This window comes from Odontomachus brunneus, unplaced genomic scaffold, assembly GCF_010583005.1.
Source record: "Odontomachus brunneus isolate Ranch 3 - 2012 unplaced genomic scaffold, Obru_v1 Obru_scaffold_093, whole genome shotgun sequence".
Taxonomy (NCBI): Eukaryota; Metazoa; Arthropoda; class Insecta; order Hymenoptera; family Formicidae; genus Odontomachus; species Odontomachus brunneus.
Genome location: NW_022639543.1, coordinates 494,231 through 503,682, shown reverse-complemented (window position 1 = coordinate 503,682; position 9,452 = coordinate 494,231). Strand labels below are relative to the sequence as shown.

The 9,452-nt window shown below is 36.4% G+C and overlaps 1 protein-coding gene across 9 annotated transcripts in view; it reads left to right on the top strand.

The window, feature by feature from the left end:
- The window catches only part of LOC116848344 (4-coumarate--CoA ligase 1-like), a 56,775-nt gene that overhangs the window by 37,471 nt on the left and 9,852 nt on the right, over nt 1-9,452 (top strand). For 4 of the 9 annotated variants that reach the window (XR_004378946.1, XM_032824315.1, XM_032824314.1 and 1 more), the window contains exon 1: nt 1,019-1,103. The exons of 2 other annotated variants lie outside the window; for them this stretch is intronic. The gene's annotated coding sequence lies outside the window, so the exon portion shown is untranslated. Of the gene's footprint in view, nt 1-1,018; nt 1,104-2,024; nt 2,181-2,457; nt 2,577-9,452 lie in introns of those variants that run through there. 3 more of the 9 variants (XM_032824308.1, XM_032824309.1, XM_032824307.1) reach the window with 3 other exon arrangements.

Below are 9,452 nucleotides of genomic sequence, written 5' to 3'. Positions count from 1 at the left end.
CCCAGAGTTTACTCTTGTAATGCGGTTCTTGTACTCAAGTTTAAAAATTGTTTAAAAATAGTTAGAGGCCGGAACTCTTGCTAAAACATATCAGGAACTATAGAGCACTTCGAGAACTGTAAAATAAAATTATCAAAATAATTTTTTTTTAATGTTGCGGTGCCGTGGTAAGTTGGCACCTCATATTTTAAAAACTTCATTTTTTTTATTAATTCGACGGAACTATTGCTATAACCTATCAGGAACTATAGAACTATTGTGGGTGCAAATGGAACTCATGTCAAAACTTGCGGTGCTAAAAAATGAGGTGCCAACTTCACGCACGCCATTTTCTACAATGTGCGCAACATAACAAATATATATAATTCATGTTACGTATATGTAGAAAAAACACGTATATGCGTACATATGTAAAACACTAATCTTCTTATCTAGATGATTTTTTTTTTGTTGGCAATGATAAATAATAGACATATCTATATCGTACAAATATCTCACTGACGGAATGTACAAGAAAAAAAACTACAATCCATAAAAAATCATCGACGATGGTCTTAACGTAAATTTCCATCGAGAATTAGCATGAGAAACAAATTAATAAAACGACTAGTATAAATGTAACATTGAAAAAACATAAAAACATAAATATCATAACATAAAAAATCAAATAAAAACATAAAAATTGAAATTAGAGAAGGTACTTCCCAATTGTATCTGTAGTCTCTTTAGTAATATTTTATTATTTTGTAAATACCGCCACTATGCCCAGTATTATTTTCAAAAATTAAAAAATTGTCATGATCAAAGTAAAGAATACTTTTTTGACGAATTTAATTATATTTATTAACATTATATTTAAAAAATAATTTTCGGAAATGAACTGAAAACGTTACTCTCCAAAATTTAGAAAATATAAAAAAATCATTAAAGCAGAAGACTGTTGTGAGTTTCCTTGCTGGTCGCATGAATGTACGGCACTGACTATGTATAAAAGTACGACGGGATGCAAGGTCATTTTCATATCTTGTGTGTTGAATGCTTATATAACGCTTGGAAAGTGCGAGCAGTCTGATCGCGACACGAGTCGCGTGTAGTCAATTTACGTGAGTAAATAGTGTGTAAAACTATAATAAGTTATGTTAAACAATTACGTGTGTAAAATTATAATAAGGAAAACAATACTATAATATTAATAAATTACTATAATATAATAATAAGGATAATAAGTTAAACAATTACGTGTGTAAAACTATATTAAGGAAAGAAAAGTAGTTGAATCGACAAGATCGGCTAGTTGTGCGGCTTTTCAAAGAAATATCGTGTCTATTTAACAAATTACGCACTAGTGCAACAATAAGTTATTTAAAATAGTTCCTTGATATACCAACCAAATCATAATCACTGAATTGATAACTCACTTATTCATTTTCTCTCTCTCCCACTCTCCGTTGCCCCTCTATCTATCTATCTATCTATCTATCTATCTATCTATCTATCTATCTATCTATCTATCTATCTATCTACCTATCTATCTTACATCATAGCAACTATATAATTTATTCAATTGACTAAACATTTGCTTGAACGAATTTTGTTTATTCATTGAAGCAAAGTCTCATTAACTCAATTATTTTTTTCTCAAAATATTGTGATTTATCTAACTAGTTATTTAACTAGTATTGTATGCAGATTAATACGAAGTAACATAATTATGAGATAATATTGCAAAGTTAAAATTAGGAAAAAGAAATGAAGTTATATATGCTTTACAAAGCGCCAGTTGTAGAGAAGAGTAGATCAAATCGATCTAAAGGTTATTGTTTGGTCGTTTTATTTATATATCTATTATGAAAGCAACAGTGATGAGGGGACCGCAAAATATCCTTTTCAGAACATAGCAAAAATACCTATGTCCAAAAAGAAACATTTTATGATCTCTTTTTCACTATCGCTTACACAATAAATAGACGATTCAAACGTACGGCTGCTACGATCTTGGTGTTAACTTGACTTTGTCCTAATAGATAAACATTGACTCTACGTAGTCAGGATTCGTTCACGGTCGAGAATTCATTATATAGTAAATTAATTATGGTATAAATAATTGATTATAGCGTAATAATTAATTGTGGTGTGAATAAAAGTGAAACAATAAGTCAAGAATAGGATCTGAACGATCGGTAAGAAATTCTTAATACATACTATTTATTATTACATAGTATTATTTTTATGTTCTGTACTCTTCTAGGAAACTTAATTTGTTTTGCTTATGTCACTTTTAAAGTAAGATTGCAATATGTTAAGTGCTGTTTTTCCATATAGCTTAAACACTAATAACACTTGCGTATTTACAAATGTTTAAAATTATCATACCTCATCACGTGTATTGACTTATCGATAGTATGATAAACTGGTTGAGCTTCTTCTTTTGATAAATTTAACATTAAACGTTTGTAGTATGCATAAATGATTGTAAACACGCGGATGTGTGATGAAAGAACAAACAGATCGATAAGCAGACATCTACTAGATTGTATCGAGACACGAGGAAGTAATTTTGAACACCTGTTGTAAAGGTAAGCAAGTGTGAGATACTAAAACACAAAATTCTCTATGTCTCGAAGACAAAGTCAAGCCGGATGAACATTTATATGAACTTGTTTCATTATTTTCAAACGCTGATTTAATTCTTGAAACGTTTCTCACGTATTAAGATACATTCTGTATGTACGTCATCAGACTTAATAAGCTCAGCGTTGAATTTTTTTTAATTATTCGTCGTTCGACATTATTCATCGACATAAAAGCACGATATAATTATGGACTCTGAAAATATCATGTTGTCAATGAATGCTTTGAAAGAATGAGCTTTCGCATAATGCGATTAGAATATTTTATGTGACATAAATCCGCCATTTCGCAGAAATACATTTTGCATAAGTGCAACAATCTCTTGAAAAATACTATTCGTTTTCAGTCATAAATAAATAAATTGAGAATAACTAATTTTTACGAATACAATTATCGTCTGCGACTCGTGTTCGGCTTCCCGGTGAAGGATAAAAATTCTGGACAATTTGTAAAATCACAGACTTGAGTTATCGAGATGGTAACTACAACTAAATTGTACGAAATTACTTTAGACATTTAGAACATCAAAGGGCCTTTAATATTTTCTGTCATTAGAGCTTTCTTAATTATTCTAGCATCTAAAGCGATCTTATCACTCTTCACCGTAGACGGAAGATAATTATGCGCAAACATCGGACAGGTAAACGTAATCGTGCCAAAGTAAAGTGGATTGTTAACGCGGTCGATAGAAAATCGCGTGGACCTCTTCAAACATTTGCAAATCGCCACGAGGAATCGATAGTTAGAGAACGTGACAATGCAAATCGATGAGATTACATCGTTGGCGAGATGATATTTTTCACCGTGAAATTATTATTAATATACAACGAAAAAATGACTTTGTAACAAGTTTAACGGCATTATGCAAATCTCGTGCAGTATTTTTGTCCATGAATGCAAATTATACCATAAAATCAACGATCGCATAATATAGTTACGCGAAATGCCGAGAGCTGCGATGCAATATAACCTGTTATTATAATATTATTTTCTAGTTGATCAATTCAAAGTTATTATTAATATTTATTACAATATTTATTATTACAATATTTGCACATCGCATCTCTCACTGTAGACGCAAACTGATTTGAAAGTTGCGTATCACGAGAAGGATTATCCTATTTTTCATAATTATTAGTTGATTTTATTTTTATTTCCTTAGGAAAAGCATTTCGAACGGCGATCTTTATTTCCATATTTCCAGAGTCTTTCTTTCATGCAATAACGATCTCCTCAACCACACGCCATGAAAGGCAGCGTAAAAATCCACTCTACTATTTCTTCTCGGAATAACCCGCGAGTTGAATGGCTTTTCCGCGAGAAATCGTCGCGTATGATCTCATGTTAGGAATAACGACTCTAGTTGTGGTTTCGCAGGCGACGAATTTTCGCGTTGACAAAACTAGGCGAGCCGGAAACCGAGCTGCTAAAGCGCGCGTAACGGCGCCCCTAGCATGGTGAAAGAACCAATTCTGCAAAACGTCACGACGATTATTATAAAAGGGGCCCATTATAATACGTCGCCGTGTCAGCGTTCGCTGCAAAGTACCGGAGTTATCGCCGATTTTCTGCACGCCCGAGCGAGCACTCTACTATACTTCACTCGCGGTTCTCGAAAATATCACGCGTTCTAACGATTTCGACGAGAACATTGACGGTCAGATGATCAAAATAACATGACAATTAGTTGTAAATGCAGCACGTATCGCGACATTTAGAATTAAATAATATTGCAGGCGTACTTTTTTAAAATGAATCAATAAAAACGTTTCCAATAGAATCAATGGAAGGACTAATTCACTAATAATCATTGAATCTTCACTAATTTTCTCAGTAAAAACACTTCCACTTTACTGCTTATTTCTCACTAATTTTGATCAGTGGAAGTTAAATATTACTGCAAAATGTGTAATAAACAAAATCGTAATATATATCATACCAAATAGTTGTAAATGCAGCACGTATCGCGACATTTAGAATTAAATAATATTGCAGGCGTACTTTTTTAAAATGAATCAATAAAAACGTTTCCAATAGAATCAATGGAAGGACTAATTCACTAATAACCATTGAATCTTCACTAATTTTCTCAGTAAAAACACTTCCACTTTACTGCTTATTTCTCACTGATTTTGATCAGTGGAAGTTAAATATTACTGCAAAATGTGTAATAAACAAAATCGTAATATATATCATACCAAACCCAAATTCTGCGTTTATGACGACAGGATTAACGGCTTTCATGCACGTTATATGCAATGACAATATCTGTATTTACAAAATCAATAATGAGAATATTAATAAGGATATCGTTACTGTTAGTTGATCTAATCAGCGAGATTTTACTGCTATACTTATAACTGAGTTATACGCGGTCTTTATTTTCTGGACCACCTTCGCATATATGAATAATTTATATAAATTCCATATTAATAATATATTTTTTCTATCAATCATTTTAAATTATAAATCATTAAAAATTCTATTTGGGTTTTGCATGAGATATCTAGCACGCTTATCTAACCATGTGCAACGTAATGCAAATGTGCAATATGCTTGCAATACACGTATTTGCAATTGTGATTCATAAAATGAAGCAAAAAAATGTGAAGTAAAGAATTTTGAAATGCGACCTGTCAATCTGTCGACCTCTGAGAGATCGGCTTCTCAACTGATCGATTTCGTCAATATATTTTTCAGTCTATTATCATATTTTTTTTTTTTATGTATCACAATCTGTTTTCTTTTTGAGAAATTAAATGATCGTAAATACTTCGTTATGAGAAAAGATGAATAGCAATGCGGCGTGCCGACTGATGCGATTCGCTTTCCGCTGTTTCGCGCGTAAATTATGCTCACGGTTGGCTGATACTGGTTACAAGCGTCGCGACTAGGATTTTTCGCGATACATCTTCACGCTATTTCGCCAGCGAATTTCGTAGACAGAAGGATCTACGGGCGTGACGGTGGTTCGTTGAAAAAGCGACAAAGAGGGACACGGCGAGCGTACGGGAACAGGCAAGGGGACAGGAGGTTGCAACCCTGCAGGCGGTCGCGGCGACGTTATTTATTGCTCGGGCCGATGAGTGTCATTTAAAATTTCGATATAAATTAATTTAAGGGGGTAAAGGGGTTTCCAGGACGGTCGCAGTGGTACGGGGCGTAATGGCTCGGAAAATGAAGTTCTTGTAGCCTCGCCGAGAGAGAATCTCGCCGTCACCCCCGTCCCCTCGCCGACCTCCCTTCTATCCGGCGCACCCTTACCCTTGCGCCTCTTCGCCACCTCGAGCGTGTGCCGCTCTCTCCATCTCTTCTCCGCGCCAACCTTCAACTTCATCCCCTTTCGTCCCCTCTGCCCACACTCTGCGCATCCCTCCGCGCCCTCGGTCTTACCCCGTGCTCGCTCGCGGAGACTCAACATTGCCTGGTGAAATATCCCTTTGCCTCCGCTCCGCCAGGCTTCCATCCACGCCCAGGCACTCCGCCTCGCCATTATCTTAAGTAAACAGACTACCTGCGCGCCGGAGAATTCTAGATAAAGTCACATGTTATCAAAATCCACCCCCGAGCCGCCCGTCGCCGCCCCGACTGCTCGCGGCGGCCGTCCTCAAAGCGTCCCTGCCGGCGCGTAGCCTGTCGTTAATTCCGTTAAGTCGCGGCCTTACGTTCAACGCGGCGGGCTGCGAAATCGCTCCCGATTCCGTCGTCGTCGTCGTCGTCGGAGAGCAGCACACCGGAAGTCGAGTGTATCCTCGCGGAGAATCCCGAAATGATATCGGCAGTCGCTCAGGCAGCGCGCGCCCTCCCTCCCGCTCCTTATTCTCACTTCGTCGCGATTAATCGCGATACCCCGAAATGCCGATACACCTAAATCGAGTGAGATTTCGCGAGGATATCCGCTGCGAGAGGATCGGGAGCGAATGAGACGAGACAGTTGCACGATTGCCGTTCAAACGTGTTACCTTCGACAAGGATTTGCGGTAGCAAGCGTTCGTTCGCGCGTTCTGGTGAAAATGAATCGTTACGTATTTCAACCGTATTTCAACCGGATCTCTATGTAAGATATCCTATAAGCGTATTTAACCATGGGATGATTGGTTTCGAAAGAAAGTGAATTATGTTATCTTGTCGTTAAAAGAAAATAATAAAATGTGGTTGGTTCTTGTTGATGTACGAAAAACCCGTTTTTTTTAGATTTAATAAACTTTATCAAATTCAAAAAGATTCGAAAAATCCGTTTTTTTAGATTTAATAAACTTTATCAAATTCAAAAAGATTAGTCTATTAAAATAATACAAATGAAGCTTTAATTTCAACAAATACGTTTGAATTTTCAAGTAATTTTATTGTTTAGTAAAGAAATAACTTGTTTTAAAGAAGATAATTGTTTCACTTAATTTTCTAATTTTTTTTTAAGATAGTTCGATAATTCTGTTTAAATAATCTTAAGAAACTTGACATTCCTTTTTTCACATTACTGAAAGCCTGTCCTTCTTATTATTTCATTGTGTATGCTCTCTTCTCCCGTGATTGATTTAAATGCTCCATCATCCCATCATGCGGCACCCATCCTTTTTAGTGACCACAATCTGAGTTGCTTGACTTTAACGATTATATAGATATTAATAATGTCAAATAGCTCTGACGATATACTTGTAGTATTATGCTTATAATGCATCCTTATATTCAAAAAGTTTTTTCATATCGTACTTATTGATAATCGTTGAAAATAATATAATAAATAAACATATTGAATACAATACAAAATAAAACAATATATTATATACGGATATATAACGGATATTGAGAGAGAATATACATTAGCGAAACAATGACGCCATGATTGCTCTTGTATTTTTAACCAAAAATGATATAAGCCCAAAAAATATTGGTATTATTTGTCGCAACTACTTAATGTATGCACGATTAAACATTTTGACAATTACACGCAAAACTATAAATACGAAAACGAGTTCTCTGCTCTGCTCTGTTTCGTTTCTCTATTTATAAAACAGAAATAATGTAAATCTCAAGTAGTTTGCATCGAATCGTAGAATTCGGATTTCAAGTGGGTAAAAGCGAAGTATAACTCGACACGCGAGCGATAATTAGTTTGCAGAAAGTCGTCGGCTTCGCCGAGACCGAGCCGACCGTCAGATAGAAAAATAGATCGGCAGAGCCGAAAATAAAATTCAGCGCGAGATTTCCTCGCTCGTAACCCGAGGCGTAGCGAGGACGAAAAATAAGTCCGGCAGAGATTTTCAGAGGAGGGATCCGTCCGGCCGCCTCTCGACCTCGAGGGATCATAAGTATTCGCGGGGTGTCTAGGCACGTCGCATGAGGTCAAGAATCGTCGGTATGTGCCTCCAGTGTCCCAGTATGGCCGCTACAATCAGAGTGGCACGCGCCCTCGGCTGCCGCTCATCCCTCGTGCCGTCCCAAGCTTCTCTAACCCCCGGAAACCTCGTCCACGTCGACGACGAGACTAACCCCGAAGAGCGATTCCCCAGCACTTCAGTGATTCCAGGGAACGTGGCCCCGTCCGCTGTCGTCCTTCTCCCCCATTCCGCGTTCGTCCTCTTGCCGAACTCCGCGCTCCCGTCCCACGCGAATACCCGACGACAAGCGGTCGGATACCGGATGCACACCGTCGCATGCATTCCCGCGGATGCGGTACATACATCGCGGGAAACACCGGAAGTCGACTCGCTCGCAGTCTAGTCATAACTGCGTAGCCGCTTCATATTTGCCTTTATTGTTTTACTTTTGTTCTTTCGAGGGAAATACGCAAGGAAAGGATACGTTCCGAGAAAGGTTACTTTTCCCGGCGAAAACTACGGATTAGCAACGGACGTATCTTGAAGAGCAGGTCTCAGAAGGGACGTCTTTCTTAGCTCTTTTAACTAGAAAGTGCCGGCACGTTAAATTATAAAAGTGTATTTTTCTTACTGATCTATAAAATTCGTGTTTACCGCATTTTTACGTTGCTTGGTGGAAGTTGGAAAGTCATATATATTATATATACATATATCTAGGAGAGACTGGATTTGGAAGTCACACGGGTCAATTGTCACAAAATTTATATCTCATCAATAAATGAAATAAATTGAAGAGCATATTCTTCTTTATAGAATAGATTGCTTGTATATCATGTTAATTGAGTGTGCGAAATGGCTTATAATTAAATATGTGGTATTTACAAACATTTTTTGAAAGTTGGGCGCGATCAGTAAATTTTTCTTGTCTCTATTTTTATTGATTCGTTAGTTTTAGAATTTGTTGCAATATCTCTTTAGTTATAAGAAATGTTATAGGTTATAGCTAATTTTTGTTGCATTTACTCTGTGATAGTTACTACAACATAATTTATAAAGATAATCTCTTTTGTTTCAAATATGATCGTTGGGTTAAGTTGACTCAAATTAAGTGGAATTTCCCTATTCAAAAACTCTACTTTTTGAGCATTTTGTATATAAAGAGTACTATTGTGTGAAAATGTACAATTTTATGTACGTTTTATTTTCATTCAAACATTTATAACGAAGGTGATCGATATATCGCCGATCTTATTAGGACCTTAACTTAGTTTCCGCCCGCAAATGTTAGATGGAAATGCAAACAGTTCTAGTAGTCATTACTAACGAAACAGGTAGTTTGTGATTAATTTCGACATTTCTCGATAACATTCAGTCAGCATACACAATTATTTTCCTAAACAACAATTTCTTTTGCTTTGTGAAAAATGGAACGCGATAAAGTGTTTTTTCGACATGTGCTTTTGCACTATTTTGATTTGAAAAAAAGTGTAGCAGAAGTTCATC